General features: G+C 42.6%; 1 long non-coding RNA gene across 4 annotated transcripts; it reads left to right on the top strand.

The window, feature by feature from the left end:
• Nucleotides 1-2738: 2738 nt before the first annotated feature.
• On the top strand, nt 2739-6394 carry LOC26536102. 4 transcript variants are annotated; one of them, XR_005561474.2, is made up of 4 exons: nt 2739-3042; nt 3112-3380; nt 3609-4341; nt 5701-6394. It is a non-coding gene; the product is annotated as an uncharacterized LOC26536102 (long non-coding RNA). The 4 variants fall into 4 exon arrangements; XR_005561472.1 differs by lacking the exon at nt 5701-6394 and having other exon boundaries at nt 3609-4492; XR_005561473.1 differs by lacking the exon at nt 5701-6394 and having other exon boundaries at nt 3107-3380; nt 3609-4492.
• Nucleotides 6395-6834: the final 440 nt, after the last annotated feature.

Raw genomic sequence — 6834 nt, 5'->3', positions numbered from 1 at the left:
AAAAATGGTCCGAGCACCGAAAAATTGACAAATTGCTCCGAATGCGAATATACGTATACGTTTTGGTAAGTCGACGTTCTCGAGGATTGATTTATGTGTAGGCGTGTGTGAGCTGGTATTTTGGGGGAGTGTGCGGGGGTTAATGGGTGTTCTTGTGGGCGTTGGGCGGTTGCCATTGGGGCGGGAACTGTCCTTGGGGCTTCTTCATCATGTCCCGGTTGCAGACAATTAGGCAGACGGTTTGTCAATCCATACGATCCGCTTTCCCTTTCTGCCGTTACCGCCTTTATTCGAGTTATAGCACGTAGCAACGTGTTACAACCTAATTAAAATTAAAAAGGACTTCGAGTCCTTGACACGACCACCCAGCGGGGGGTTCCACAAGGCGGAAGGGGCAGGGCTCGGCATTCAGAAGAGCCAGCGATACGTCACATAAAGTCAAAATTCGTGGCAGCCCTCTAGCCAACCGCCACTCAGACATGGACGTAACCGTAGCACACTAAAAGAAAAAGGTGAGATTTTTAATATGGAAAACCAGGTGCACATAATTATGTTGGACTCAGAGTATAACTTTATTTAATTTCTAGTTTCTACTTTTTTATCTCTGCGCATACTTGTTTAATAAACTAGAGTTTGATTTGTAACATGGTAAGCCATAACAATCATTAATGAATTATAAGATAGTTTTCATTACTATGATCAACATTTGTTACAGTGCACTTAGCTACACCTATGACCACATGAGGGCATCTCTAATGTGCACACAAAACGTGCTAATGCTAATGGCAACTAGGAAGGGTAGGGGAGGGGCTTTCGCATTCGCAACGCCGCTCGTGATGGGGGTTCAGGGGTCAGAGGTCAGGGGTGTTTCCGAACCCGCACACGCTGCTGCCGTTGTCTTGATGTCAAATGTAAGTGGCACTGCAGCCAAGGCTGCTGGTGGTTGACGGCTGACGGTGGACTCCTAACAGAATACGCCTGCATCTCTATCTGCATCTGCATCTGCATCCGCATCAGAACGGGAATCGGAATCAGCATCCCTAGATATGCACACTGGTAAAATGGTTAAATGTATTAGCCAATAAATGCTACTAAAATATTCAAGCAGAAGAACCGCTCGAATGGCTTTGTTTTATAGCATTTCTACAGACTAATAAATAATAAAAAATGTTTTGATGAGATGTGCATTTAAATATAACAAGATTTTATACTAAGTCAAGTTCTAAGTAATGCATTATTTTGGACAGATTTTTACGAACTTGCGAACTCAAGTGTACCGAGGCGAACCCAGGATGAGCATCTCCTCCTGGTGGCAGGCCATAACTACATCTGTAGAATAGATTGTGTGTACAAATTGAGAGGATATATATTTTTTCTCATTTCTGCAAACTGAATCGCTGTTTGTCGGATGCTCACTGATATTGTAGTTAGGATGGAAGCGTTCCTGCCCGCCTGCCTTCCTGCGCAAGGAGTCGCCTCCTTCGCCGCTCCCCCGATTACAATCAATATAAATCACATTTACCCAGAGCGAAAATGCTTTCTACTTCAGTGAAGAAGCCAAAAATTCATACGCAACAGGGGAATTTGCTACTTTTTTACGATATGCGTATATGCGTATGTGCCTGTGTGTAAATGTTTATATATTGTACAACAGCAGACACAGACACAAGAAGGGGGATTGCCGGGGATATTTACAGATGGCGCCGGCTCCTTCACTTCTTCACTCCAACTTTTTCCACTTTCGGCTTACCACGTCTATTTTTTTCCATTTGCCCAGGATACGAAAAATACGAAAACCCCAAAAAAGCCAACAGGCAGGCAAATATGCAACAAATTCTCATTCAAAACACGCACGCAAATTTCTCCAATTCGCTGGCTGGATAAAAAAAGGGAAAAACTGGAAAATTCGGGGGCGGGGGGAGTAGTACTAGACCTGACGATGCGAAACCGATGCCAAGTGTAATAGAATGAGGATCGAAAACGTACAACAAAGGATGGCATAATAATAAAAAATTTAAGATGTGTAAAAAACATAAAAAGAAAATTCATTTGCGCCAAATTTGTGGATTTCACCTTAATCTTTTCATGGCTCCACTCCCCCCAAAAGCCAACAAAGTGTGCGAAAATCGATGTACCTATTGAGTGGGTTACCATTTGGCCCATTTTCCGGCTGCAGTTACGGCCGGGACGGGATGGAAAGGGTTTCGCTTACGCCCTCGTCCCTTTTTATTGGTTTTGTGGCCGGTAAGGTGGGCGGGGCTTTTTAGTACGCCCATATCCCAGATCCCAGTGGTTGCCGTAAGAGCTATTTAAGTTGACTTGTCCTGCTCTCCAGTTTTACAATCGCTTACTCGGAATTACGTGCCCCAAGTCTATCCACATGAACGAGTATGTGCATAGATGTATGTATATTCCGTGGCCTATTTGATGATGTATGCGCCGTAATAAGGAAGCTGTACAAGCATACGACTATCCCAGATACGAAAAGAATCTTGAATTCACACTAGATATGGAAATGCACGACGGTCCGCCGTTGACAGTGCCCACTACCTACTTGGCGATCCGCTCCAATTGAATTAATTGAAATTCTTCACTCAACTAAGTGAGCACACAGAAACGAATCAGAGTGTTCGTGAGAACTTGTAAATACTTCCAGCGACCACAAGCTTAGTTTCTTCATCCCAGTTTTAATTTTTGGGCCAGCTTCACAGTGCGGGTCATTTATTCAGATCCGAGTTTTTAGTGTCAGTTGTTTTCCGTTTCCAAATTTATGTCTACGAAATCTACAAAATGTTTAGCCCATCTACATTTTCCAAGTAAGCTTACACTATTTGTTAGTTTTAAACACATACAACAACAACATTGAATCTCAACAAATAAATCGCAAATCTCTTGATTGGAGGGATGAAAGCGCAGTTGCAATTAAGATATAAAGCCGATGAGAAGCTCAATAATTGATGCATTAATTGGAATTTATTACACTTCACCCAAAATGTTTGAGTAACCTTTTAACTTTTGGAAAAGAAGTAACACATTTAAGATGTAAAGTAAAAATAAATAACTTATCTTATAAAGGTAATGGAATATTTTTTTCATTTCATTTAAGCTTAGAACTTAAAGATATTATTTCAATGAACCAAGTGGAAAACGTTCGTCTCAGAAGTTGAGTGTGAGAATATAAGAATCTCAACATTTAATTTACCACCTCCCAGGCACCCACATCATCGCACATCATCATCTTAAGCGGCAAAGGGCATAATGCCCGAATCCAGAAGTGGACAAAAATTGAATCTCCCGGCATATGGTTATAATCCCGCCAAGCGTATTAGCAACTTGGCCGGGGAATGGAAAATGGGAAATTGGGGGGAGTGTAGAGAACGGTGAGTTTGGTGACGGGAGACGGGGGACCAGCCTAATCTATTATGCGGCTGGACAATCTGTTTGTGTGAAAAGCCGTCGGCGATGGTGATTTAAGATCCGAGATGGAACACAAGCAGAACTGTAACGAGCCAGAGAGCGAGTGCGATTAAATAATCTCACATGAATGGGAGGCGGCTATTTGGAGGCAAGTACTTCTATTCCTATTCCAATTTCTATTTCAATTTCAGTTTCAATTCGAATACATGCGGGATGATAGTAGTTCAGATGACCGGCTTAGTCAGTAATCAACTGCAGTTCGGGGTGGAAAGTGCCAAATGGAAAGTGGGCGGGGAAATCGCTCTTCTTGTTGCGGAATTGACGCGCACCAATACATGGCCACTGTGCTCCGTTACGCACATGAGGGCGATCTCTCACACACACACACACACGCTTGCACACACACACTCGCAGCGGAGCACACACACAGGGAGAGTAATGAATTGATGGTTATTTTCAAAAATCCAACGACTGTCCGCGCGATCACTGCACAAATCAGTTGTGGAATCGCCCTCGAGCGGCAATGTTCTCCGCGTTCTCGAACTCGGACCTCAGATCGCTGATCTTGGACTCCCGAAACCCGTGTGAAATCTATGTATATCTATGCAACATCCACCGAGGAATAGTTGAAATCGGTGCTTCACACTATCTGGCTCTTGTCGGCTTGAGCTGCTCATCAATTAAAAATTCCATATTAGTATGCACGAAAATATATAAAATATACGCCTGAGATGGGCGACAACTGGTCAATTCTCCGCTCGGGGTTAAGACCCTACCCAAGGCGCGATAATCGCAATCAAAGTTCTCGTCGCCGAGCGCCAACCGCAGTGCCTACAGCAACATCAGCGATGAGTCTTCCCGGCGAGTGGATCTGAATCTCTATCTCCCACCCACTCTCTTCCTTGGATTCTCCAGAACGCCGAAGTATGTATGGGATAAACGAGGTTCCTCTACATGATTTCCCTTTATTTTAGCTTGAAACTAATTCAGTACATTTGAGTCTTGCAGAACAACAAACTACTCTTTAAACTGAAAATAAGAAGGTGAAATATAAGAATCTATAACGTAAGCTATACCTAAATATGGTTTTACTGAGAAAATCCAAAAGTCCGCCATTTAAAAGGTACTCTTAATTATGGTTGAATATGTAGTTAAATCTTATTCAAAGATTACCAATTAAAATTTCAAATATGCCAATTGAATTTATAATATTCCATTTAATTTGAATTATTCCCTCCTAGAGTGATCTTATTTCACGCCATTCAACTTCATTCTCATTAAATTAAATATAACTCTAATCTCTGCACAAATCGTAAAAGATGAAAATCTAATAGACCAAATCAAAATGTTCTGCGATGACAAAAGCCATAGTTAATGCCAATCAGGAAATGCAACAGATTTTCCACGACGGCTGTTGCCTTAGCTGCTGCTAAACCGGACTCAAATAACTAAGTGTTATTGTGCTCTGATTAATCTATGTATATTCTAATTTAGCTGATGAATGCATTCAGCCTCAGCCAGCCAGTCAGCCAGCCAGCCAGCCATTCGCTGTGCATCTTGGGCTATTCGGGCTCCTCTGCTTTTTTGACAAGTACTTGACGCTTTTGCCCCGGCAGCAGTGGCAATCATAATCGGGCGATGCGGCAACAATAAGACTCTGTGGCAGCATCGCATTGTATGTAGTTTCATTCGTTTTATTCGTTTAAATTCAATTGACTTTGAATGCTCCAGCAATGAAGGCAGCAGCGAAATAAAAACGCAAACACTCAGCCACACAGCCACACAGTCATATAGCCACATCGTTGTCGTCTGTCATGGAGCAATTTTAAACGCTGCCGGCGAATACGGGCATCGGGCATCGGACATCGGGCATCGGGCAACGGAAAACGAATGAGGGTCAATTAAGCCAATTTAAATTTAATAAACTTATGTATTATGTGCAAGAGGTTACTAGCCGTACACGACTTGCAATGATACACATCTACATGCGGACGGACGGACGGACTGAGTGGAGGAGGGTCGGGAAATTCAACAGAAATTCAACAGAAATTGTAGAGTAATATTTATATTTTTCGGGGGAGGAAAACATTTTGATGAGACAGCTGCCACAGAAGGTTAAGTATCTCGTACAGATATTAATAACTCAAATACTAAACGATGAAGTGCATAGTTCAGAGCACAATAACCTTACCGAGCGGATGGAGGCATCTTCAAGCTGTCAATTGTGACAGCGATCCAGAGAAAGTTCTGTCGCACTAATTGATTTATTTATTATCATTGCAGAACTTGGTGCCACGGAACCCGAAGATGTCTCGAGATCAAGGGTGAATATTGGATGTTTAAACTAGATGTATAGTGCTAGATGTACGATGTACTTACCAAGTTCGCTTTCCTAAGTACTAGTGCCGCAGGAGTTAGGTTCGTGTCCGCAATACCTCCTGCTGCCCAAGTGCTTATTAAAGCGGCGAGTTGCCCAGCAAAAGAATACACAGTGCGCAGTGCTTCGATTCCATTTAGTTATAATTTAATTGTATTTAATATTTCTCCTAATAGTTACAAAAACTAGGCTTGACAAATTATACTAATCTTTGCGTTTGCTGTTCGTAGCGCACGAGTATCGCCTGCCGCCGCATACATTTCGGGATTAAGTGGCAGCAATTCTCTAAGATACATACACTTTTTATTCAGATACATATATGTACTATCCTCAAGCTGTAAGGTGCCCGCTCCAGGGAAGAAACGCCGCTGTAACCTCATCCTGAGTTTAGAATTCAGGCCTGAGAGTTTCGAGTGCCAAAGTGCGAGGCTCTGGAAGGGACACACACTCTTCGGATCGCTCCGAAGATTTTGTACATATGTTGCGGCATTGCAATTGTTCTATAAATGCTTAATTTAATCCTAGATGGGGGCAACACAACGTACATCGGAGCGAACGGCACATTTCGTCCTCACAATAAATTATGAACTATGTTATATACAGTTGCCGGTTCGGAGCGTTTAGATAATTTCAAATTACAGGGAGAATCTCGGCGAACCGGAGTGGAGAAGTGGAGGAGTGCCATAGTACCGGCGTACCGGAGCTGCGGAGTTCCGGAATACCGGAGTGCCGGAGAGTTGTGGCCTTCTATATAATCATATATGTACATATCGCTTAGACCGCTAATTAGGACTACTTAGGTCTAGTTAAATACACGTGTGTGGTAGCTACACTTAAACACTCGAGTTAATCGAAACGAAAATCAATAGGTAATACTTTCATAGAGGATATGGACATGATATTCTCACAAATGCGACTCCCGCAGTACTCTGCCGGGAACTCTGGAAGAGTGCAGGTCCTGTTCAGATTAAATGGATATATATTCGTTTATTGGTATACTAAATATGGCGTAAATTAGTTGCAATCGGCCTGCTCAGTTT

The sequence above is a fragment of the Drosophila yakuba genome, chromosome 3R, assembly GCF_016746365.2.
Source record: "Drosophila yakuba strain Tai18E2 chromosome 3R, Prin_Dyak_Tai18E2_2.1, whole genome shotgun sequence".
NCBI lineage: Eukaryota > Metazoa > Arthropoda > Insecta > Diptera > Drosophilidae > Drosophila > Drosophila yakuba.
Note: the sequence above shows the minus strand (reverse complement) of the source record. Positions and strands in the feature narration are given on the sequence as shown.